This window comes from Hyla sarda, chromosome 5 (genome assembly GCF_029499605.1).
Source record: "Hyla sarda isolate aHylSar1 chromosome 5, aHylSar1.hap1, whole genome shotgun sequence".
NCBI classification, from domain to species: Eukaryota; Metazoa; Chordata; class Amphibia; order Anura; family Hylidae; genus Hyla; species Hyla sarda.
The window spans coordinates 377042268-377069136 of NC_079193.1; the positions used below are offsets into that span (position 1 = coordinate 377042268).

At 48.2% G+C, this 26869-nt stretch overlaps 1 protein-coding gene across 5 annotated transcripts in view; it reads right to left on the bottom strand.

Moving 5' to 3' along the window:
• TSNARE1 (t-SNARE domain containing 1) overlaps positions 1 to 26869 on the bottom strand; it is a 364151-nt gene that overhangs the window by 333311 nt on the left and 3971 nt on the right. Inside the window, exon 1 of one of the 5 annotated variants that reach the window (XM_056522866.1) lies at positions 3357 to 3439. The exons of the other annotated variants lie outside the window; for them this stretch is intronic. The gene's annotated coding sequence lies outside the window, so the exon portion shown is untranslated. Of the gene's footprint in view, positions 1 to 3356; positions 3440 to 26869 lie in introns of those variants that run through there. 5 annotated transcript variants of the gene reach the window in all.

Genomic DNA, 26869 nt, shown 5'->3' on the forward strand with positions numbered 1-26869 from the left:
CAACATCTGGGAGGTCCACAGTACTATTAAAAAAGAAAAAGAAAAAAAAAACACCTAGAAGGTGGCGGCTAGGGATCGACCGATTATCGGTTTGGCTGATATTATCGGCCAATAATCACGATTTTGGACATTATCGGTATCGGCAATTACCTTGCCGATATGCCGATAATGCCCCGCCCCCCAGCCAGAGACTACCGTCGCCGCCGCTGCCCCATTGCCTCCCCCTATCCTCTGCCCACATACCGCCGCCGCTGCCCCATTGCCTCCCCCATCCTCTGGCCACATGCTGCTGCCACATGCCGCTGCCCCATGGCCTCCCCCCCCCCCCAATCCTCTGCCCACATACCGCCGCCTCCCCCCATCCCCGGTGTTATAATTACCTGTTCCTGGGGTCCGCGATCGTTCTGGCTCCTGCGTGGTTGCTGTGCACTGCGCAATGACGAGTGACGTCCCCAACGCGACGTCACCGTCAGTGCGCACCGTGACAGCGCAGGACGCCGACGGCGCCAGAAGTATCACGGACCCCAGGAACAGGTAATTATAAAACCGGGGATGGGGGGAGGCGATGGATGGGGCAACTGCGGTGGTTAGACTCAGGACAGGCAGGGGGGAGAAGCGGGTGGTGGCGGCGGCAGTCTCCGGCCCGGCAAAAGCCGCTGCAGTTCATTGATTTAAAGCGCCCGCTTAAAATCATTGATCTGCAACGGCTTCTGCCCCGCCGGGAGGGTGTTGAAATAGCCAATAACTTATACCGGAATATCGGTATACGTTATGGGCCTGAAAGGTGACAGATTATCAGTATCGGCCCTAAAAAAAATCGATATCGGACGATCCCTAGTGGCAGCATCATCAGGGGATACTGGAAACAAAGCACCAAGTAGAATCAACATATGGTAATTGCCCAAGATGCAAAATCTACAAAAATGCTGGGAGCTGTAGTTTTGCACCATCTGGAGGTCCACAATTTGGAGACCTCTCCCCTAGGTATTCATGACCAAGTCCAACAAGTTTCTCTCTTGACTTACAAACCTTAAATGGGCACTGTCATGAAATCTAAAAATTGATATGTTGTAGTACTTAAGTACTACAACATATCTCTAATATACTTTAATTAAAAAAAGTGATTTTAAACAAGTTTAAAATCACTTTTAAATTCGGCCACTAGGGGTCGCCCTCCTAGTGGCCGAATGCATTCTGCAGTGACGTCACTACTGGATTTCGACTCATTTCAGCCTGGCAAATGAGTCGAAATCCAGTCACTGCGGTGCTCGCTCGCGCCTGTCAATCAGACAGGCGAGAGCGAGCACGCTGATAGCTGGGGCTGCGCGCATTGGCCAGCTCCACTGGCCTCGCGCGCGGCCCCTCCCCCCCCCCCCCCCCCCCCCCTTACCCTGTCCGGAGGCCGTTACCCTGTCCGGAGGAAGATCATTGATCCTCTGGTAAGTCTTCCTCACTGGAGGAATGGGGTGGGGGAAGCGGGGTTCGGGGGAGTGCCGCCGCTCAGCACTAGAGGTATGGGGGTGGGGAGCGGGGTTCGGGAGAGCGCCGCCGCTGCTGCTGCTCCCGAAGTAGCACTGCTTATTGTTTTCACCACAGGGTGCCTCCAGCTTTTTCACCACTACAACTCCCAGAATGCCCTGACAGCCAGTAGATGTTAGGGCAAGCTGGGAGTTGTAGTGGTGAAACAGCTGGAGGCACCCTGTATAGTGAGCTAAGGGCGGAAGTGCCGGCTCCAGCAGGCATCAGTGACGTGGTGCCTGCTGGGGAAGTCTGCCTGGTAGTGAGCACACTACCAGGCAGACAAAAAGGGATTTTAATATAGTAAAAAAAAAATGTAAAGGGAGGGAGGGGGTTAGGGAGAGATGGGCAATAGGCAGGGACAGAAAGAAAGAAAAAATGGATGGTGGGAGCTACCCTTTAATGAACTTTTTACACGACCTTCATAAACCTACGAGTTGCATTTACATAAACGAAATAATCAGCTGTTACTCACTGGCTCACAGATGCGCCGCCACAGAATGAGAATATCGGGATATAATTACACAACAAACCAACGGGAGACGGCAGACGCCACAATTACATCTCATCAGCGGCATAACAGGTGTTACTGACAGGTAAACTGCGCGGAAAAGAGGATCTGTCATGGGAGTACTACATGCAGGGCACGGATTTAGGGCGTCAAATGTAAGCTTGCCTTATGTTTCCAGACTGGTGCTCAACGTCATGAAGACATACATACTAGGGATCGACCGGTATCGTTTTTTAGGGCCAATACCGATAATCGGTGGAGGTTAGGGCCGATAGCCGATAACTTATACCGATATTCCGGTATAAGTTATCGGCTATTTATCCCCCCCCGCGACACCGCTGCAGATCATTGATTTAAATCAATGCACTGCAGTGGCTTTTGCGGTGCCATAGACCGCCGCCGCTGCCACCCGCTTCTCTTCCCCTGCTTGTCCGGGGTTCCTGAGTCCTATCACCGCCACCGCTCCCCCCACCGCCGCACCACGACCGCCCCCCCCCCCGACCCCATTGCCTCCCCCATCCCCGGTTTTATAATTACCTGTTCCCGGGGTCCACTCTACATCTGGCTCCGGTGGCGTCCTCCTGAGCTGTCACTGTGCGCACTGACGGTGACGTCACGTCGCGCACGTCACTCGTCATTGCGCACAGCGTAACGCAGGACGCAGCGGGAGCCAGAAGTAGCGTGGGCCCCGGGAACAGGTAATCATAAAACCAGGGATGGGGGAGGCAATGGGGCCGGGGCTGTGTGGTGGGGGGGGTGCGACGTGGTGCGGCGGTCGTGGTGCGGTGGGGCATTATCGGCAAGTTAATTGCCGATACCGATAATGCCCAAAATCGTGATTATCGGTTGATCCCCAATATATATATATATATATATATATATATATATATATATATATATATATATTTTTTTTTTTTTTTTTTCTATTTTATTTAAAAAAAATATATATATATTCCGTATTTCCCAGCATATAAGATGACCCCCAACTTTTACAGTGAGTTTGGGATATACTCGCTCTACCCCTCTTCCAACTTTACAACTTTGAGTTTATAACTGGCTTCATATTTCTTTCGTTCTGCCGGTGCAGCCATGATGAGGTTTTGACTGTTGGACATTTTTATACTGTACTGTATGTACTGGTACAGAAAATGGTGCGTGGTATGTGGTACCCAGAATACAACAACCAGGGAATCAGGGCAAGCGATGTACCTTTAACCAGTGATTTGCTGGTTGTTGTATACAAAGCCTGCTTGGATTGGTCCCTGCCGGCCCAGCCCTCCCTGCCTCTTTCATCCATCTGGCCCGCCCTTGTATCCCATTACCGCACCTCCTTCTCCACCTCTCTGGTCACGCACGTGCGCACCTGCACCACCTCTCAAATCTCGCACATTCAAGTTTGCGCCGCCTCAGATCTCACACCTGCGCCGCTTCACTGCAGTCATCGGGAGCGAGATCTGAGAGGCAGAAAAAGAGGTTTGGTAATAGGATACATACAAGGGCGAGCGGTAGGGATTGAGATTTGGAGCATTATCGGTATCGGCAACTACCTTGCCGATAATGCCCCCCACAGCACCGCCACTGCCCCATTGCCTCCCCCATCCCCGGTTTTATAATCACCTGTTCCCGGGGCCCGTGCTACTTGTGGCTTCTGCGGTGTCCTGTGCTGTCCTGTGTTACGCTGTGCGCTGCGCAATGACGAGTGACGTCCTAAACGCGACGTCACCGTCAGTACGCACAGTGACAGCTCAGGACGGGAGCCAGAAGAAGCGCAGACCCCGGGAACAGGTAATTATAAAACCAGGGATGGGGCAGCGGCAGTGGTTAAACTCAGGACGGGCAGGGGGATAGAAGCAGGCGGCGGCGGTCTCTGGGCACGGGGGGGCTGGGCAGCGGCGGTGGTAGCGAGGACTGCGGGAACAGGTAATTATAAAACCGGAGATGGGGGGAGGCAATAGGGCAGCGGCAGTGGTTAAACTCAGGACCGGCAGGGGGAGAGAAGCGGGTGGCGGCGGTGGTCTCTGGCCCCAAAAAAGCCCTGCTGCAGTTCATTGATTTAAAGCGCCCGATAACTTATACTGAAATATCGGTATAAGTTATGGACTATCGTCCGGAAAGTCCACAGCTTATCGGTATCAGCCCTAAAAAGTCAATATCAGTCGATCCCTAGCGAGTGGGATGGGTGAAAGATGCGTGTTTTTCTGGGCACAGTGCCGCTCTCTCTCTCCATCCACACCCCGGGGCATCTGCAGCACCCGCCCTATAAAGACGACACCCAGCATATAAGACTAGCTTTTGAGAACATTTTCCTGGGTTAAAAAGTCTTCTACGATGGAAAATATGGTAAAAATATATACCGTATTTTTCGCCCTATAGGACGCACCGGCGTATAAGACGCACCCAATTTATAGGTGCAAAATCTAAAAAAATAAAGATTTTGAACCCAATAGTGGTCTTCAACCTGCAGACCTCCAGATGTTGCAAAACTAAAACTCCCAGCATGCCCGGACAGCCGTTGGCTGTCCGTGCATGCTGGGAGTTGTAGTTTTGCAACATCTGGAGGTCCGCAGATTGAAGACCACTGCATAGGAGGTAATACTCACGTGTCCCCGCCGCTCCGGACCCGTCACCGCTGCCCTGGATGTCGCTCTATCGCTGTCCCCGTCGCTCCGGAACGTCTCTGCTGCCGGCCGGGTATCCTCGCTCTCCGTCGCCGCCATCACGTCGTTACGCACGCCGACGTACGTACGCGACGACGAGGAAGGAGAGTGCCGGCCATACAGAAGACACCGAGGAGGCAGGTAAGGTCCCTCCCGGTGTCCTGTAAGCACTAACCCGGCTATTCATTCGGGCTGTTCGGGACCGCCGCGGTGAAATCGCGGCGGTCCCAAACAGCCCGACTGAACAGGCGGGTTAGTGTCACTTTCCCTTCAGACGCGGTGGTCAGCTTTGATCGCCGCGTCTGAAGGGTTAATACTGGGCATCACCGCGATCGGTGATGTCCTGTATTAGCCGCGGGTCCCGGCCGTTGATGGCCGCAGGGACCGCCGCGATAGGGGTGTATTCGCCGTATAAGACGCACCGACTTTTTCCCCCCAGTTTTGGGGAAGAAAAAGTGCGTCTCATACGGCGAAAAATACGGTATATATTGTACCAGACTGGAAACATAGAGCGAGCTTACATCCAATGCCCTAAATCCACGCCCTGCACACCCCTTAAACGAATATTGCCGACAGACTCCACCACAGCGGCGCCCACAGTATTTGCGCAGTCTCCAGGCGTCCTGTTGATTATAGAGGCTTCTGATGACAGATTGTCACTAATTTGACTAAATTGCTAATTACTTTAATAAGTTAATAAAATGCAAACTGCTCCACCATAAATACTGGGAGATTCACAAATGGGAGCTGACAGGTTTATACGCTACTTTGGAAGATGTATGTTCCCCCTAAAACAAGTTTGGACATACATTGTATTTAGAAAGTCAGAAGACCCTTTTAACTTTTTTTTCCCCACATTTTGTTACAGTACAAGATTACAGACTCTAGTCTTCTGGGGTACGAGGCTGCTGGGCAAACGGCCATTCTTTATATAAAAGATAGGGATAGGCATAAGGATATCCTTCATATAAGGGCCGGGGACTATTGATAGTGTGTACACTAGGGACCGACCGATTATCGGTATGGCCGATAATCACAATTTTGGGCATTATCGGTATCGGCAATTACCTTGCCGATAAGCCGATAATACCCCGCCCCCAACCCACCGCACCGCGTCGCACCCCCCATCGTAGTGCTGGGCGGTATACCAGTATGAACCGGATACCGTTTTTTTTTCTCCCACGGTATGGATTTTGCCCATACCGCTATACCGGTCGGGCCCCTCCCCCACCCTCCGAGTCAATAAAAGAAAAATTAAACTTACCCGTAATGGGGGTGGTCCGGGCCATCCATCCTTACTGTAGTCTCCGGTGGCATTCCGGGTGGAGGGTGAACCGGTCCGGGCTGTCCTTCTCCGGGGGTCATCTTCTTCACTCCGGGCAGGCTCCGGCCTAGTACACTGCATAGACGCCGCTACGCCGTGACGTCAGGTGTGTCGCTACGCACGGGCGTCACTGCGCAGCGGCGTCTATGCTGCTTTACTAGGCCGGAGCCTGCCCAGAGTGGAGAAGAGGACCCCCGGAGAAGAAGGACAGCCTGGACCGGTTCACCCTCCACCCGGAATGCCGCCGGACACTAAAGGAAGGATGGATGGCCCGGACCACCCTGACAAGTAGGGAAGAGAAGCGGGTGGCGGCGGTGGTCTATGGCACCGCAAAAGCCACTGCAGATCATTGATTTAAAGCGCCCGCTTTAAATCAATGATCTGCAGCGGTGTGGCGGGGGGATAAATAGCCGATAACTTATACCGGAATATTGGTATAAGTTATCGGCTATCGGCCCTAACCTCCACCGATTATCGGTATCGGCCCTAAAAAAACGATATCGGTCGATCCCTAGAGTACACTGCTAAAAATAATAAAGGTAACACTTATAAAAAACAATGTAACTCCAAGTCACTGACACTTGTGTGAGATCCCACTGTCCACTCAGGAAGAACACTGATTGACAATCAACTTCACATGGAACAGACAACAGGTGGAAATTATAGGCAATTAGCAAGACACCGACAATAAAGGAGTGGTTCTGCAGGTGGTGACCACAGACCACTTCTCATTTCCTATGCTTCCTGGCTGATGTTTTGGTCACTTTTGAATACTGGCGGTGCTTTCACTCTAGTGGTAGCATGAGACGGAGTCTACAACCCACACAAGTGGCTCAGGTAGTGCAGCTCATCCAGGATGGCACATCAATTCACCACTGGTGCCCTGTGCTCTTCACAGATGAAAGCAGGTTCACACTGAGCACATGTGACAGACGTGACAGAGTCTGGAGATGCCGTGGAGAACGATCTGCTGCCCGCAACATCCTCCAGCATGACCGGTTTGGCGGTGGGTCAGTTATGGTGTGGGGTGGCATTTCTCCATGTGCTTGCCAGAGGTAGCCTGACTGCCATTAGGTACCGAGACGAGATCCTCAGACCCCTTGTGAGACCATATGCTGGTGCGGTTGGCCTTGGGTTCCTCCTAATACAAGACAATGCTAGACCTCATGTGTCTGGAGTGTGTCAGCAGTTCCTACAAGAGGAAGACATTGATGCTATGGACTGGCCGCCTGTTCCCCTGAATCCGATTGAGCACATCTGGGATTTCTCGCTCCATCCACCACAGACTGTCCAGGAGTTGGCGGATGCTTTAGTCCAGGTCTGGGAGGACATCCCTCAGAAGACCATCCTCCCCCTCACAGGGATGTAGAATTCCTATCGCCCGACGCCCGGGACTAGCAGTTTTGGGCGCCGGGCAGGTGAATTTGTCCGGCCCTTAGCCCGGCTTCGGGCAAGCAGGGCCGAACCTGACAAGTGCGGCGGCGATCTGCAGTCTGTATGGAGCGGGCTCCCGACTCCTGCCCGCTCCATACTCTGCAGCCTGTGTCCTCCAACGCAGAGCAGGGGAGATGAGAAGCTGTGTATGTGTCTTCTCTCCCCTGCTCTGCAGACGTGCGGGGGGGAGATGAGGGGGCGTGGCTTATTTCTCCCCGTGCAGACCTGCATCCTCTGCCTTCGCTCCCCGCACGTCTGCACGGGGAGACTGTATGCAGCGCTCACAGAGGAGTATGGAGTGGGCTCGGGATTCCTGTCCGCTCCATACTCTGCAGCCTCCGGCTGTTCTCAGTAGCCGGGAGCCACCGCTAATAGCCAGCATTCGGCGATCGCCGCGGCTGGCTATTAACCCTTTAGATCGTCGCTGTCATAGCTGACAGCGGCGTCTAAAGGGAGATGTGAATGCTCCCTAGTGGGCTAGTGGGGTGGATGCCCCCCCCCCCCCCCCAAGCACGATCGCAGGGGGGCGATCCACTATAGAGGTAGCCGGAGGACTTACCTCTGCTTCCTCCTGTCCCGGCTCTGTCATTGATAGATCCTGGCTGGACCAGGCTCTATCAATGGATCACGGAGCTCACAGATTAATAGAGTTCAATAGAATCTATTCATCTGTCTGAGGAATCTAATGATTCCTCATATAAGTCTAATAAAGTGTAAAAAAAAAAAAGAAAAACGTTTTAATAAAAGTTTGGAAGACACATTAACCCAGTGGTCTTCAAACTGTGCCCCTCCAGATGTTACAAAACTACAATTCCCAGAATGCCAGAACAACCGTTGGCTGTCCGGGCATGCTGGGAGTTGTAGCTTTGCAACATCTGGAGGGCCACAGTTTTAAGACCGCTGCATTAACCCCTTCCATGTTAAAAGTTCAAATCACCCCCTTTTCCTATATAAAAACATGCAAACATAATAAAAATAAACATATTTGGTATCGCTTCGTGTGTAATTGTACAACCTATTAAAATATAACATTATGTATCCCGTATGGTAAATGTAATAAAAATACCAAACCACAGATTTGCAATTTTTATAATATCCCAGAAAAAAAAAGTTAAAAAGCGATTAAAAAGTCAGATCAATGCCAAAATGGTGCCGATACAAAAAACTGATTATGGCGCAAAAAATGAGCCCTCATACAGCCTGGTATGCGGAAAAAAAAATAAAGCTACAGGGGTTAAAAAATGGCAATTAAAAAAATTTGAAAATGTTCAGAATTAGTAAAACATGACGTAAACGATACAAATCTGGTATCGCTGTAATCAGGCGCCTAAAGTATAAAACTAACATGTTATCTGACCACAAGGTAAATGGTGCAGAAAAGAAAAACCACCAAATCTGCTAAATTATCTTTTACTATTTCAATTTCACTTCCCTTAATATATATTTATTCTTTTTTTTGGTTCAGAGAATATGTTATTGAAAAATTAAAAGGTCTCATAGTAGGTAGTTATGGCTATTATAGGGCGAGGAGGAAAAAATCAGAGCGTAAAAGCGAAAATTGGTCAAGTGGATCGTCATGAGGGACAAGTAGATTTTGCTCCATTTTAGTCCCGTGGACAAGTAGTTTTTTTTATAACATTTCCACACCCCTGCCTCATCAGGATCATGCCCAGGCGTTGTATTGAGGTCATACGGGCCCGTGGAGGCCACACACACTACTGAGCCTCATTGGGACTTGTATTAAGGACATTACATAACGTTGGATCAGCCTGTAGTGCGGTTTTCCACTGTGATTTTGAGTGTGACTCCATATCCAGACCTCCATGGGTTAATATAGTTAATTTCCATTGATAATTTTTGTTTGATTTTGTTGTCAGCGCATTCAACTATGTAAAGAGGAAAGTATTTCATACGATTAGTTCAGTCACATCTACGATGTGTTATCTTAGTGTCCCCTTTATTTTTTGAGCAGTGTAGATCATTGGGCAGACTAGATGGGCCAAATGGTTTTTATCTGCCGACACCTTCTATGGTTCTATCACACATTCTATGGTTCTATCACACATTCTATGGTTCTATCACACATTCTATATGTGCCTCTGAATGTTACAAAACTAAAACTCCCAGCATGCCCGGACAGCCAAAGGCTGGGAGTTGTAGTTTCTCAACAGCTGGAGGTACGCTGATTTGGACAGACTGCACTAGGCGCTTTGCCCCTATAATTGGATTAGAATCAGGGCCACATGGGATGGTGTTATCGCCTTCAATATTTAATCTGCGCAGCTGTCGTCTTAGTCTACGAGTCAGCGCCGGAGAAGGACGATGCTCGCGCAGATGGGGTCCGTTTTCATAGCTCAAAAAAAAGGGGTAAAAAAATAAATAAAGTCAAAACAGCCACTTTGAATAGAAGATGTGTAAGTGAATGCTCGGTATAGAGGACTCTGCTACCAATGCATTCAAGTGGGATCTCTGGAGACATCAACAAATACTGGAGTACCCCTTTAATGGTCTATTCACCTGTACAGTATTCTGTGCAGATTTGATGCGCAGGATTTTCGGCTGCAGATTTCAATGTAAACTGAATGACTGAACACAGCTCGAAATCCTGAGACCCTAAGGGTACGTACACACATACAGGATACTGCGCAGATTTGATGCGCAGGATTTGTAACCGCCGATTAGAAGCTGCGCTCAGTCATTTCATTTACACTGAAATCTGCAGCAGAAAATCCGTCGCATCAAATCTGTGTACGTGTGAAAGTACCCTTAAAGGGGTACTCCACCCCTGGCATCTTATCCCCTATCCAAAGGATAGGGGATAAGATGCTAGATCGCCGCAGTCCCACTGCTGGGGACCCCGGGGATCGCCGTTGCGGCCCCCCCCCCCATCATTACTGCACAGAGCGAGTTCGCTCCGTCCCTCATGACAACATCGCCCTTCCCCTTAATGCAAGTCTATGGGAGGGGGCGTGGCGGTCGTCACGCCCCCTCCCATAGACTTGTATTGACGGGGGCGGGCTGTGACGTCACGAGGGGGCGGAGCCTTGACGTAACGATGCTCTGGCCCCTGTATCGCCCGTCATTACTGGCAGAGCGCAGTAATGATTGCGGGGTGCTGCAGTAGCGATCCCCGGGCCCCCAGCAGCGGGACCGCGGCAATCTGACATCTTATCCCCTATCCTTTGGATAGGGGATAAGATGTCTTGGGGCGGAGAACACCTTTAAAGGGGTACTCCGGTAAAAACTTTTTTTTTTTTTTCTTTAAATCAACTGGTGCCAGAAAGTTAAACAGATTTGTAAATTACTTCAATTAAAAAATCGTAATCCTTCCTGTACTTATTAGCTGCTGAATACTACAGTGGAAATTCTTTTCCGTTTGAAACACAGAGCTTTCTGCTGACATCATGACCACAGTGCTCTCTGCTGACATCTCTGTCCATTTTAGGAAATGTTCAGGGTAAAAGGAAATCCCCATAGCAAACATATGCTGTTCTGGGCAGTTCATAAAATGGACAGAGATGTCAGCAGAGAGCTCTGTGTTTCAAAAAGAACATTTCCTCTGTAGTATTCAGCAGCTAATAAGTACAGGAAGGATAAAAAATTTTTAATAGAAACCATTTACAAATCTGTTTAACTTTCGGGCACCAGTTGATTTAAAAAAAAAAATAAATAAAAGTTTTTTAACCGGAGTACCCCTTTAAGGAAAAATAAAGATAAAAAGACGGAATATTAATAAATATTGAAATTCAGGAAACCATGATGGACCTCTTCCGCTTTTTTTTTCCCCGACCGACTCCAGCAGCCGTGAATGGGCCAGAAAGGCGAATGGATGTGATGGAAATATCCCTTTAAAGAGGTACTCCACTGGCCAGTGTTCCGGCTGCCTTCGGAACATTTAGTTCCGAACGCTGCGCACGTTGCGGGGGTCGACCCCCTGCAGCCCGCTCGCAGCGTTCGGAACTAAATGTTCCGAATGCAGCCGGAACACTGGCCAGTGGAGTACCTCTTTAAACCCTGTAGAGCAGTGGTCTTCAACCTGCGGACCTCCAGATGTTTCAAAACTACAATTCCCAGCATGTCCGGACAGCCGATGGCTGTCCGGGCATGCTGGGAGTTGTAGTTTTGCAACATCTGGAGGTCCGCAGGTTGAAGACTACTGCTGTAGAGCATTGTTTCCCAACCAGAGTGCCTTCAGCTGTTGCCAAAGGCTGTCCGGGCATGCTAAGAGTTGTAGTTTTGCAACAGCTGGAGGCACCCTGGTTGGGTAACACTGCTCAACGTCGAAGAGAAGGTCAATCCTCCAACCATGGTATCCCTAGAGCAGTGGTCTTCAACCTGCGGACCTCCAGATGTTTCAAAACTACAATTCCCAGCATGCCCGGACAGCCGATGGCTGTCCGGGCATGCTGGGAGTTGTAGTTTTGCAACAGCTGGAGGTCCGCAGGTTGAAGACCACTGCTGTAGAGCATTGTTTCCCAACCAGAGTGCCTCCAGCTGTTGCCAAAGGCTGTCCGGGCATGCTAAGTGTTGTAGTTTTGCAACAGCTGGAGGCACTCTGGTTAGGAAACACTACATCTCACAGTTGAGGGTTTGGTGCAATTGGTATGTAACCTAGACAACTTTCTGCGATAGAACAGACCTTCAGTATACAGTCCTGACCTCTCCAGATCACCATGGGATTTACGGATACGGACCGTGATCACAGGGGAGGGGTGGGGGGGGGGGGGGGGGGGGGTCGGTTGAGATCCACTATAGAGGTAGCCGGATGGCTTACCTCTGCTTCCCTGCTGTCCGTGGCTCTGTCATTGATAGAGTCTGGCTGGACCAGGCTCTATCAATGGATCGCAGAGCACACAGATCAATGGAGTTCAATAGAACTCTATTGATCTGTATGAGGAATCTAATGATTCCTCCTAAAAGTCTAATAAAGTGTAAAAAAAAAATAATAAATTAAAAAATAAAAGTTTTAATAAAATGTAAATGTAAACATAATAATATAATATTTAGTATCGCTGCATGCATAATTGTACGAACTCTTAAAATATAACATTATGTATCCCATATGGTAAATTATGTAAATGTAAAAAAAAAAAAATACCAAACCACAGAATTGCAATTTTTATAATATCCCAGAAAAAAAAAAAAAGGTTAAAAAAGGGATTAAAAAGTCAGATCAATACCAAAATGGTTCAGATACAAAAAACAGATTATGGCGCAAAAAATTAGCCCTCATACAGCCTGGTATGCGAAACTTTATTTTTTTAAATTTTTTTTTTTTTTTTTTTTTTTTTTTTTAAAGAGCTACAGGGGTCAAAAAATGGTAATTCATAAAAGTTCAGAATCTTTTTTTTTTTTTTTTTTTTAATTAGTAAAACATGACTGAAACTATACAAATCTGGTATTTCTGTAATCAGTATCAAAACAACATGTTCGCTCAACCACAAGGTAAATGGTGTAGAAAAGAAAAGCACCAAATTTGCTAAATTATCTTTTACTATTTCAAGTTCATTTCACCGATTATATATATATATATATATATATATATATATATATATTTATATTTAAAAAATGTTGTTTCGGAGAATATGTTATAGAAAAATTAAAAAGGTATCATTATAGTAGGTAGTTATGGCTATTATAGGGCGAGGAGGAAAAAACGAGAGTATAAAAGCAAAAATTGGCCGGGATAAGTGGATCGTCATGAGGGACAAGTAGATTTTGCTCTGTTTTAGTCCCATGGACAAGTAGTTTTATATTAAATTTCCACACCCCCTGCCATATTACACTCACCATTATAGTCCTACATCTCTATCCGTTTTATTCCAGCACAGTTACATCCATGTGTTTCATTACTGTAACCAAGTCATGTGTTCAGTTAGACCCACAAATAATCACAGTGCATGGCGTGTCAGAGGAAGTGGTCAGTCCGGGTCAGCTGACTTCCTGTGACCTAAAAGATGACATCATCATCACCATCAGACGCCCGTCGTTGCCGCTTTGTTTTTGCTATTTAACAAATCGTTTTAAGAGAATAAAAAAAAAAGTTAGGAAGCATCTGGTGAGGGGTTCACACTGCGGTGAGCACAGACAGAACCCGTATAACAACAAAGACTGAGACCTGAAACCACCGCCCAGTACGGAGAGGTCACACCGGATCACCAGGAGCACTGAAGAATGTCATTAACCCCTTAAGGACAAAGCCAATTTTAATTAGTTTTTTGTTTTTTCCCCCTCGCCTTCTAAAAATCATAATGTTTATATTTCCATCCACAGACCCATATGAGGGCTTGTTTTAATGCGTGACCAATAAGATGTAATGAGACTGTGGCTAAAGGACCTGCTATGATGGCATATAGTAGGTGGGGCTAAGCTGTGAGGAGATTGTGGTTAAAGGACCTGCGATGATGGCATATAGTAGGTGGGGCTAAGCTGTAATGAGATCGTGGCTAAAGGAACTGCGATGATGGCATTTAGTAGGTGGGGCTAAGCTGTGACGAGATTGCGGCTAAAAGGACCTGCGATGATGGCATATAGTAGGTGGGACTAAGCTGTGATGAGATCGTGGTTAAAGGACCTGCGATGATGGCATATAGTAGGTGGGGCTAAGCTGTAATGAGATCGTGGCTAAAGGAACTGCGATGATGGCATTTAGTAGGTGGGGCTAAGCTGTAATGAGATCGTGGCTAAAGGAACTGCGATGATGGCATTTAGTAGGTGGGGTTAAGCTGTGACGAGATTGCGGCTAAAAGGACCTGCGATGATGGCATATAGTAGGTGGGGCTAAGCTGTGATGAGATTGTGGTAAAACCCTGTTCACACACTTATTCCCTATCTTGTAAATAGTGGATACGTTTTTCAAAACCAGAGTGCCCCTTTAAGCCGATCTGTCATTCTCAGAAGTTGTTTCTTTTATATGGTCATGAGTATTAGATCCGTCATTATCATCACTGCACAACTCCCCACTGTAGTCCAGGTCCTTATCCTCCTTGGGAAGCCTTAACTATTACCACCCAGCTTTCCAAGAAAGAGGCAAGACAGACAGACAGACCCCAATATACAATAGAGTGACAGATTAGAAGAACTTAAGAACTGTGAAGAAGTCAACAAGGGGGTTAAAACGCCAAAGGGGTATAGTGCAGACGTTACGTTACAGTGTGAGGTAAACAGCGGGTGTAATGAGTGGTTTATAGAGTGGTAATGGGCCGTCGGGGGGTGGATGGTAACACTCTTCAATAATAACTCCATTTCCAGCATGTAGGGAGGGATGACCTCATAACATTACACACCTAATCACTGCTGATCCCGCCGACAGGAAACGCGCTGATATTCGATTTTCTTGGTTTCTGCCTGAAGCTCATCCCGTCAGCCGCAGAGTAACGCAATTAGCGTCGCTTCTGAGAACTCCAGGCAGCGGCCTCACAATATCCCCTAAAAGTGGACACTACGGCTCTTAAAGGGAAAGTACAGCAACAAATGAAATTCGTCCTGTAGTAATAATTAGGAGACATTGATCCAACTGTGACTGGGGCCCCTGAAGAGAAGACACAGCCCCGGGGGACAATGACAAATCTCCTTTGTACTCCACAGCTGAACTCCTTTACAAAGCATTCAGAAAGTCTTCAGTAGGGATCGACCGATATCGGTTTTTTAGGGCCGATACCGATATTCTGTGGAGGTTAGGGCCGAAAGCCAATAACTTATACTGATATTCCGGTATAAGTTATCGGCTATTTATCCCCCCCGGCGACACCACCCGGCGAACCCGCACCGCACCATACACCCCCCGTCCTGCACCGGCCAGAGACCGCCGCCGCTGCCCCATTGCCTCCCCAATTCCCAATTTTATAATTAGCTGTTCCCGGGGTCCGCTCTACTTCTGTCTCCGGCGCCGACCTCCTAAGCTGTCACTGTGCGCAATGACTGTGAGGTCACGTTGAGGACGTCACTCGTCATTGCGCCGCACAGCGTAATACAGGAGCCAGAAATAGAGTGAACAGGTAATTATAAAACCGGGGATGGGGGAGGCAATGGGGCAGCGGCCGGGGCGGTGCGGTGGTGGGTGTGGTGGGGCGCGGCATTATCGGATTATCGGCAAACCGATAACGTCCAAAATCGTGAATATCGGCCAAATCGATAATCGGTCAATCCCTAGTCTTCAGACCCTTACACTTCATCACATTTTGTCATGTTCAGGCCTAGTGCTGAAATATTCCCCCACCCCCACCCCCCCCCCCCCCCCACACCCTACTCAGTCCAATTATTAGGCATGTAATATCGCCTAAGAAAACAATTTTGTAAATATTGGCAAATTGAAAAGGAAAAACTAAAATGACACATAATTATTCAGATCCTTTGCTGTGACACATGATATTTAGCTCTGACGCCTCTAATTTTTCTTGATCATCTCCGAGATGTTTCTCCACTTCATAGGAGTCACCTGGGGGTAGTTTCATCTGATTGGACAAGACACAGCCCTGTCTATATAAGGTCTCACAGCTGACAATGTATATCAGAGCAAACACCAAGCCATGAGGGGGAAAGAAATGCCTGTAGAGCTCAGTCACAGTCCTGTCTATATATAAGGTCTCACAGCTGACAATGTATAACAGAGCAAAAACCAATCAATGAGGAGGAAAGAATTGCCTGTAGAGCTCAGATACAGCCCTGTCTATATAATGTCTGACAGCTGACAATGTATATCAGAGAAAACACCAAGCCATGAGGGGGAAAGAACTGCCTGTAGAGCTCAGACACAGCCCTGTCTATATAAGGTCTCACAGCTGACAATGTATATCAGAGCAAACACCAAGCCATGAGGAGGAAAGAACTGCCTGTAGAGCTCAGACACAGCCCTGTCTATATAAGGTCTCACAGCTGACAATGTATATCAGAGAAAACACCAAGCCATGAGGGGGAAAGAACTGCCTGTAGAGCTCAGACACAGCCCTGTCTATATAAGATCTCACAGCTGACAATGTATATCAGAGCAAAAACCAATCATTGAGGCGGAAAGAACTGCCTGTAGAGCTCAGATACAGCCCTGTCTATATAAGATCTCACAGCTGACAATGTATATCAGAGCAAACACCAATCATTGAGGCGGAAAGAACTGCCTGTAGAGCTCAGATACAGCCCTGTCTATATAAGATTTCCCAGCTTACAATGTATATCAGAGGAAACACCAAGCCATGAGGGAGAAAGAACTGCCTGTATAGATCAGACACAGCCCTGTCTATATAAGATCTCACAGCTGACAATGTATATCAGAGCAAACATGAGGAGGAAAGAACTGCATGTAGAGCTCAGACACAGTCATGTCTATATAAGATCTCACAGCTGACAATGTATATCAGAGCAAATACCGAGCCATGAGGAGAAAAGAAATGCCTGTAGAGCTCAGACACAGCCCTGTCTATATATAAGGTCTCACAGCTGACAATGTATAATGTAAAAATAAATTAAATCAACTGGTGACAGAAAGTTTAACAGATTTGTAAATTACGTCTATTAAAAAATCTTAATCCTCCGGTAATCAGCTGCTGTATGCTCCACAGGAAGTTCTTTTCTTTTTGGATTTCTTTTCTATCTGACCACAGTGTTCTCTGCTGACACCTCTGTCCATTTTAGGAACTGTCCGGAGCAGGAGAGGTTTGCTATGGGGATTTTCTCCTACTCTGGAGGTGTCAGCAGAGCGTACTGAAAAAGATAAGAATTTCCTCTGGAACATACAGCAGCTGATAAGTACTGGAAGGATTAAGATTTTTTTTATAGAAGTAATACACAAAACTGTTTAACTTTCTGGCACCAGTTGATTTAAAAAAAAGGAGATGTCCGACAAAAAAAAAAATCTCTCTCTATTTATCCGCAGGATCGCGGGGGCCCAACCGCTGGGACCCCGGCTCTGCTGATGCGGGTTTCGTACCCAGCATGTCAGCTGGTGTAAACACCTCCCTCCATTCATCTCTACGGAAGAGACGGAGACGCATGAACATTTACAGGAGCAGAGCCGGGGCCCCCGTACGATCGACATCTGGACATCATCTTTCAAGAGGCAAAAATTGCAACATTGACCACTAGGGTAGCACGATTTGGGGAAGGTAAATATTGCGATTTCGATATGCGACTGCAATATAATAAACAAATGGTGAAATCCCCCATATTTATGTCTAATCTCCTAAATGTCACATTCCCCCCCATTTTAAGTCTACACCCCCCCCCCCCCAGTTCATGTCTATCCCCCCCCCCCATTTCAATCCCCCAAGGTCACATCAACCCAATTGCATGTCCACACCCCCATATCACATCTCCCCCATTAATGTTGTGCAGGGGGAACATTAAAGGGGTACTCCACCCCCTAGACATCTTATCCCCTATGCAAAGGATAGGGGATAAGATGTCTGATCGCGGGGGACCCGCAGCTGGAAAACATTTATTTTTATTTATTTTTTTAAATCAACTGGTGCCAGAAAGTTAAATCGATTTGTAAATTACTTCTATTAAAAAAAAATCTTAATTCTTCCACTACTTATCAGCTGCTGTATGCTCCACAGGAAGTTCTTTTCTTTTTGGATTTCTTTTCTGTCTGACCACAGTGCTCTCTGCTGACATCTCTGTCCTAGTGCTGGGCGATATGACCAAAAATGAGTATCACAGTATTTTTCTGAAGTATCACAGTATTTTTATTTTTCTTACATTGAGACTTGCATTGAGGTGGCGTAGCGGAACTAAATGGTCTGAACACTGGGGCAGTGGAGTTCCCTTTTAAATAGATGTAACAAACAACCCTACAGCCTCCAGCTGTTGCAAAACTACAACTCCCAGCATGTTGGACTATATAGTAGTATATAGTATAGGTCAGTGTTTCCCAACTAGGGGTGCCTCCAGCTGTTGCTAAACTACTACTCCCAGCATGTTGGACTATATAGTAGTATATAGTATAGGTCAGTGTTTCCCAACTAGGGGTGCCTCCAGCTGTTGCTAAACTACTACTCCCAGCATGTTGGACTATATAGTAGTATATAGTATAGGTCAGTGTTTCCCAACTAGGGGTGCCTCCAGCTGTTGCTAAACTACTACTCCCAGCATGTTGGACTATATAGTAGTATATAGTATAGGTCAGTGTTTCCCAACTAGGGGTGCCTCCAGCTGTTGCAAAACTACAACTCCCAGCATGTTGGACTATATAGTAGTATATAGTATAGGTCAGTGTTTCCCCAACTAGGGGTGCCTCCAGCTGATGCAAAACTACAACTCCCAGCATGTTGGACTATATAGTAGTATATAGTATAGGTCAGTGTTTCCCGAACTAGGGGTGCCTCCAGCTGTTGCAAAACTACTACTCCCAGCATGTTGGACTATATAGTAGTATATAGTATAGGTCAGTGTTTCCCAACTAGGGGTGCCTCCAGCTGTTGCAAAACTACAACTCCTAGCATGTTGGACTATATAGTAGTATATAGTATAGTTCAGTGTTTCCCCAACTAGGGGTGCCTCGAGCTGTTGCAAAACTACTACTCCCAGCATGCCCGGACAGCCGTTGGCTGTCCGGGCATGCTGGTTGCAACAGCTGGAGGGCCTCAACAGCTGGAGGGCCTACTGTAGGTATAGTATATTATACAGACCCCTGTCCATCCCAGAACCCTGACTCACCTTCCCAGTTGCTGCAGGGACCGTCCGGGGAGGGTGGTCCGGGCCATCCATCCTTCCTGTAGTGTCCGGCGGCATTCCGGGTGGAGGGTGAACCGGTCCGGGCTGTCCTTCTCCGGGGGGTCCTCTTCTCCACTCCGGGCAGACTCCGGCCTAGTAACGCTGCACAGACGCCCGTGCGCAGCGACGCACCTGACGTCACGGCGTAGCGGCGTCTATGCAGCGTACTAGGCCGGAGCCTGCCCGGAGTGGAGAAGAGGACCCCCGGAGAAGAAGGACAGCCCGGACCGGTTCACCCTCCACCCGGAATGCCGCCAGACACTAAAGGAAGGATGGATGGCCCGGACCACCCCCATTACGGGTAAGTTTAATTTTATTTCTTGACTCTGAGGGTGGGGGAGGGGCCCGACCGGTATAGCAGTATGGGCAAAAATCCATACCGGTATACTGCCCAGCACTACTCTGTCCATTTGAGGAACTGTCGGGAGCAGGAGAGGTTTGCTATGGGGATTTTCTCCTACTCTGAACAGCTCGGTGCAGCACCAGGCGTTCGTTTAGAATGCTGGGTGCGGGTGGCAGGGGTTGTGATGTCACGCAACGCCCCCTCAATGCAAGTCTATGGGAGGGGGCGTGGCAGCCGCCACGCCCCCTCCCATAGACTTGCATTGATGGGGCCGTGGTGTGACATCATGAGGAGGTGTGACCACGACACCACAACCCCCGCCCCCTGCTCCAAGCATTCAGAACAAAATGTTCCACATGCTGGGGTAGCGGAGTACCCCTTTAATGGTCTATTCACACGTACAGTATTCTGCGCAGGATTTTCTGCTGCAGATTTCATTGTAAACTAAATGACTGAACGCAGCTTCAAATCCTGCGCATAAAAACTGCACAGAATACTGTACGTGTGAATAGACCCTAAACCAGATACTTACCTACCTCCGGTTCCCCATACATTTACTGCAGATTCTATTTTCCTCCATGCAGCCAGTGTCTTATGGGACTTACAGGACCTTTTTGCTCGGCCAATCACTGGCCTGACACGTGACACTGCTGCAGCCTCTGATTGGCTGAGCAGAAAAGGTCCTGGAACCAGCTGGTTGTTTGGGGCACAAAGATACTGGGACCACACGAAGGAGAACGGGATCTGCGGCAGACCTACGGGGATCGGGGATAGGTGAGCATTAATTTTTTTTTTATGTTTCCCCGCAACCCTACTATAACTTACGACAGTGTTATCCAACCAGGGTGCCTCCAGCTGTTGCTAAATTACAACTCCCAGCAAGTCTGGACAGCCAAAAGGCTGTGCTGTTGCATGTCAGAGACCAGAAAAAAGAAAAGGATCGCAGCGGAGGATGGGACAGCAATACCAGGGAGCAGCAAGAGGTAAGTCTAGGTTTATTTATTTTTTATTGTAGCCGCCTGGGCAATGCATATTGCGAAAATTATTTTCACCAGAGTATCCCTTTTAAAGGAAAAATGTCATATGTTTTCTCTCGCACTATCCACAGGGTAACGGTGGATAGTGCGGGAGACGCTGAACATTTTGAGTCCTACCTTGCCCGGATGCGCTGCGTCGTTTGCCCGTTATAGCAGTTTTTCTCTATATTTAAATTAGCTGCTAACTGGCACGGGCGGGGTTACTGCCTTCACCTGGAACATGACGTAACCGCCGCCCGGCCTGCAGCATCGCTCGGCTAATGAATATTCATATAATGTCTTACACTCTCCTTCTCATCCCGGCCAATACTGCGCATGTGTGGGATTTCCTACCGGAAGTGGTCTACAGCGCAGCTTCATTAGTCCGGAGCAGCGATGGAGTAAATCCCGCACATGCGCAGTATCGGCCGGGTGGAGAAGGAGAGTGTAAGACATTATATGAATATTCTTTAGCCGGGCGGCGGTTACGTCATGTGCCAGATGAAGGCAGTAACCCCGCCCGTGCCAGTTAGCAGCTAATTTAAATATAGAGAAAAACTGCCATAACGGGCAAACGGCGCAGCGCATCCGGGCAAGGTAGGACTCAAAATGTTCAGCGTCTCCCGCACCATCCAATGGTACCTGTGGAGAAAAACATAAGACAGTTTTCCTTTAAAAAGGAATTTTTAAATCAACTGGTGCCAGAAAGTTAAACAGATTTGTAAATTACTTCTATTTAAAAATCTTAATCCTTCCAGTACTTATCAGCTGCTGTATGCTCCACAGGAAGTTCTTTTCTTTTTGAATTTCCTTTCTGCCTGACCACAGTGCTCTCTGCTGACACCTATCCATTTTAGGAACTGTCCAGAGTAGGAGCAAATCCCCATAGGAAACCTATTCTGCTCTGGACATTTCCCAAAATGGACAGAGGTGTCAGCAGAGAGCACTGTGGTCAGACAGAAAGGAAATTCAAAAAGAAAATAACTGCTTGTGGAGCATATAGCAGCTGATAAGTACTGGAAGGTAGGGATCGACCAATATCGTTTTTTTAGGGCCGATACCGATAATCGGTGGAGGTTAGGGCCGATAGCCGATAACTTATACCGATATTTCGGTATAAGTTATCGGCTATTTATGCCCCCTCGACACCGCTGCAGGTCATTGATTTAAAGCGGGCGCTTTAAATCAATGCACTGCAGTGGCTTTTGCGGGGCCATAGGCCGCCGCCGCCACCCGCTTCTCTCCCCCTACCTGTCAGGGTGGTCCGGGCCATCCATCCTTCCTTCCTGTAGTGTCCGGCGGCATTCCGGGTCGAGGGTGCACCGGTCCGGGCTGTCCTTCTCCGGGGGTCATCTTCTCCACTCCGGGCAGGCTCCGGCCTAGTAGCGCAGCATAGACAACGTTACACCCGTGCGCAGCGACGCACCTGACGGCACGGCGTAGCGGCGTCTATGCCGCGTACTAGGCCGGAGCCTGCCCGGAGTGGAGAAGATGACCCCCGGAGAAGGACAGCCCGGACCGGTGCACCCTCGACCCGGAATGCCGCCGGACACTACAGGAAGGAAGGATGGATGGATGGCCCGGACCACCCCCATTACGGGTAAGTTTATTTTATTTTTTTTTATTGACTCGGAGGGTGGGGGAGGGGCCCGACCGGTATAGCGGTATGGGCAAAAATCCATACTGGTATACCGCCCAGCACTACGGTGGGGGGTGCGAGGCGGTGGGTCGGGGGAGCGGTCGCGGTGCGATGGGTCGGTCGCGGTGCGGGGGGGGCGCGGCATTATCGGCTTATTGGCAAGGTAATTGCCGATACCGATAATTCCCAAAATCGTGATTATCGGCCGATAATATCGGCCATACCGATAATCGGTCGATCCCTACTGGAAGGATTAAGTTGTTTTTTTTAAAGTAGTAATATACAAATCTGTTTAACTTTCTGGCAACAGTTGATTTAAAAAAAAAAAAATTGTTTTCCATCGGAGTACCCCTTTAAGAGCCCAGAGAACCACTCAAGTTCTCAGACGGTACACCATAAAACAACTAACTCAAAAACTTGTCGCTCACTCACATTTAGTCTATGCTCACACAGTGGTGTTTCCGATCGGAAATTCCGTAGCAGCAGAGTCCCACTGATTTCAATAGGATTCTGCTGCACAGAGTGAAATTTCCACGGTAGAAACATCTGCTGTGGAAAACCCGATTTTGGTATTTGCAGAAACAATGAAAAGGTTCATTATTTCTGCGAGTTGCGATCAGAAATGCATTTCCGTTAATTGAGACAACGCATTTCCGAGTGTTCCTAGAGATGGCGGAACATGTGCAGAATGTCTGTTTTATTTCTGGGCGGACCTTCTGCACATTTTTTCGCGTGTGAATATGGCCTCACCAAGACTTGCGATATGAGGTAGCTGGAGACGCAGACCTATTTTGCACGTTTTAACCTCATAAGGCCTCTTCACCTTACAGGTATCCTTCTGCTTTTTTACAGCTATTATTTTACAATAACGGATGAAGACAAACCGGACGCAGTAACTGGTAATAACGGATGATAACTGATGACCGTCATCCGTTATCTTTAATGTTTTTTTTTTCTTAAAAAACCTAATGTTGTTCACCCTTTATTTTTGCCGGACCAAAAATTTGTGTGCGCACCGTCTTTTGTGCCGGCAAAAATAACCGGCATTGGTAAAAACGGACGTGCCTGATGCAAAAGGATGGTCAAAAAATCCCAATGACAAGAATGTGATTTTTTGACTGCCGTTTTCAGGATCTTTTGCTGGGAGTAATAACGGAGGTTTACCTGTTCATACCCAACACCGAAATTTTTGTCCTGTACGATATGAATTTTTCCCCCATACCGCAATACCGGTTTGGCCCCTCCCCCTCGGGAATGAATGAATTATCAGCCCAGCGCTGCGCTATTCCCATCGGGGAACTAATCATATGTGACCCGCAAGCGCTGTCCCCTATCGGGGTAAATACTCACATATCACCCGCATGCACTGCCCTCCTTGTCCTCCTGTTTGTTGCGGCCGCCGACGCTGACACTCTATAGCTGTATCGCTATTCCCGGGCTGCAAAAGGTAAACAAAATCTACTTTAACGCATGTTCCTACGTCGGCCTTACGCTATAGACGTGAACGTCGGACAGCCGTCAGCCGATAACCGGCCGCAGCGATATTCCGCCTCGGCTGGTGATAGGTTGAGAGCACTGTCACTTAAGGAGCTCTGGCCGGCATCTTACATAACAGTGGGCTCAGCCTATCACCAGCCGAGGCGGAACATCGCTGCGGCCGGTTATCGGCTGACGGCTGTCCGACGTTCACGTCTCCAGCGTAAGGCCGATGTAGGAACATGCGTTAAAGTAGATTTTGTTTACCTTTTGCAGCCCGGGAATAGCGATACAGCTATAGAGTGTCAGCACCGGTGGCCGCAACAAACAGGAGGACAAGGAGGGCAGTGCATGCGGGTGATATGTGAGTATTTACCCCGATGGAGACAGCGCAGCACTTGGCAAATCATTAATTTTGAGGGGTGGAAATACCGTTATATACCGTGGAACCGCCATAAGTTACAAAAATACCGTGATACACATATTTGGTCATACCGCCCAGGATGATACCTGTAGTGTGAAAGGGGCCTGAAATAGACAGATAAATCACACTTCAGCCTTTTATATAAAATCATAGTAAAGGAAACAGGATGTGAAATAAACTCTGCGCGTTACTATAAGTGAGAAACCGACCACAGGAGGATTGACAGGAAGTCAGAGATGGGAACACGTGTCCTAAAATACGATCGGATACAGTGAAAGCCATAAACCGGGGCCGACGTTTCTTTTTTCCATCGCTTCTATAAAGGTAACTTCATTGCAAATCTTCGTGATGGATCACATCCTGTCGTTTTGTGTCTGCAGCTCCTATGCATCGCCAGGGGAACAGAACCCAAATATTGCTTGGTCAGATCCTGGGGTCACGTCCCCGACTCCTCGATAACATGCAGGGGATAGAGGAAAGCATGACTGCAGGATCAGACTACACAAGGTTTATGTTCTGTAACCATGGAGACTAATAGGAGCCAGAGACACAAACTGGTAGAATTGTATCAATCAAGGCTACATTTTATACTTTACATACACGTAAGGGTGCGTTCACACTGCGGAATCTCCGCTCAATGAATTCCGCCAGCGGTGGCCGCCGACGACTATGCTTCGGCGCGAGGGCCGAGGGGCACTGAGCCGCCACCATTGACGGCTATGCAGTGCTCGCGGAAATCCGCACAAAGAATGAACATGTTCTTTCTTTGCGCAGAACAATTTCAGCAGCGGAATTGTCCACCGCTGAAATTCCGCAGTGTGAACGGGTCTCGCGGAGACCCATTCACACTAATGTTAAGTTCACACCGCGGAGTTGCGCTCGTGGACTTCCGCGGGAATTCCGTAGTGTGAACGCACCCTTATGGAGATATCCAGCGCTGAAAAACGTATCCCCTATCATAAGGATAGGGGATAAGTTTCAGATCGCTGGTAGTCCGACCGCTGGGGCCCCCGCGATCTCCTGTATGGGGCCACGGCAGGAAGGGGGGCGTGTTGACCACTGCACGAAGCGGCGGCCGATACGCCGCCTCAATACAACTCTATGGCAGAACCAAAGTGCTGCCTTCGGCAATCTCCGGCTCTGCCATAGCGATGTATTGAGGGGGCGTGTTGGCCGCCGCTTCGTGCAGTGGTCGACACCCGCTATCTGGCCAGCGAGTCGGGGCCCCGTACAGGAGATCGCGGGGCCCCAGCGATCGGATTCCCCGCAATCTGAAACTTATCCCGTATCCTTAGGACAGGGGATAAGTTTTTCAGCACTGGTCTACCCCCTTTAAGTCACTGTTTCCCAGCCAGGGTGCCTCCAGCTGTTGCAAAACTACAAGTCCCAGCATGCCCGGACAGCCGAAGGCTGTCCGGGCATGCTGGGAGTTGTGGTTTTGCAACAGCTGGAGGCACCCTGGCTGGGAAACAGTGACTTAAGTAATAAAGAACAGGCAAATATCGGTCACAAACTACTACTTGGACAGTAATCCCCAACCTGTAGCTCTCCAGACGCAGCACAACTACTACTCCCAGCATGCCCTGATAGGTTGGGGGCCACTGGCATAGGTCCCAAAACTTTCTTATATAACTGACATTTTAAGATCTCTGCTTGCTGTCAATAAATGGGAGCATTCTTGTCTACATGACCGTGCTGATCGTCTACCGCTCGCAGATGAGTGTTTGTTACAGATGTAGCATAGACTTAAAGGGGTTACTTCGGTGGAAAACATTTTTTTTTTTATCAACTTGTGCCATAAAGTTAAATAGATTTGTAAATTACTTCTATATACAAATATGAATCCTTCCAGTACTTTTCAGCTGCTGTATGCTTCAGAGGAAGTTGTGAAGTTCTTTTTAATCTGACCACAGTGCTCTCTGCTGACACCTCTGTCCATATCATAAACTGACCAGAGCAGAAGGGGTTTGCTATGGGGATTTGCTTGTACTCTGTGCAGTTCCTGACATGGATCGAGGTGCCAGCAGAGAGCACTGTGGTCAGACAGAAAATAACTACTCAACTTCCCCTGGAGCATACAGCAGCCGATAAGTACTGGAAGGAATTGGTTTAACTTTCTGGCACCAGTTGAGCTTTTTAAAATTAGTTTTCCAGTGGAGTACCCTTTTAAAGGGAAATTCCGGTGCTGGACATCTTATCGAGCTTGACATCTGATCGTTGGGTGGGGGGGGGGGGGGGTTCGGCACATTTACGTTCAGGATGCTTGCTGTGCTAGGCTTCGAGCATCCGTCGCCATCGCGCCCTCATCAATTATGTCAATGGGAGGGAACAGGGATACAGCGTCCGAGTATCTACCATAGAGATATATAGAGGGGGCGTGACAACCAAACCTTCATTGCCAGTAATCTGTCATGGAGCGGAGATTGCTCCGTGCATGCGGATTACTGGGTGCCAGGTAGCAGATCGTGGGAGGAGTGTTAGCAGCTAAACCCACCACGATCAGACACTTATCCCCACTAATCCACTTATCCTGCCTAGGGGTGGAGTGCCCCTTTTATAGTTTATTTTAGTATAATGGGCTGTTATCCTATGTTGATTCTACTTGTTCCTTTGTTCCAAGAGTCCCCTGATGATGCCGCCACCATCCAGATGAAACACATAGGGACAAGTTTATTTATTTTAATTTTTTCAATACAGTGGTCTCCAAACTGTGGACCTTCAGATGTTGCAAAATTACAGCTCCTGGGCTGTCCCGGTATGCTGGGAGTTGTAAATTGATAATGTCCGGAGGACCACAGTTTAGAAACCACAGGTTTAGTAC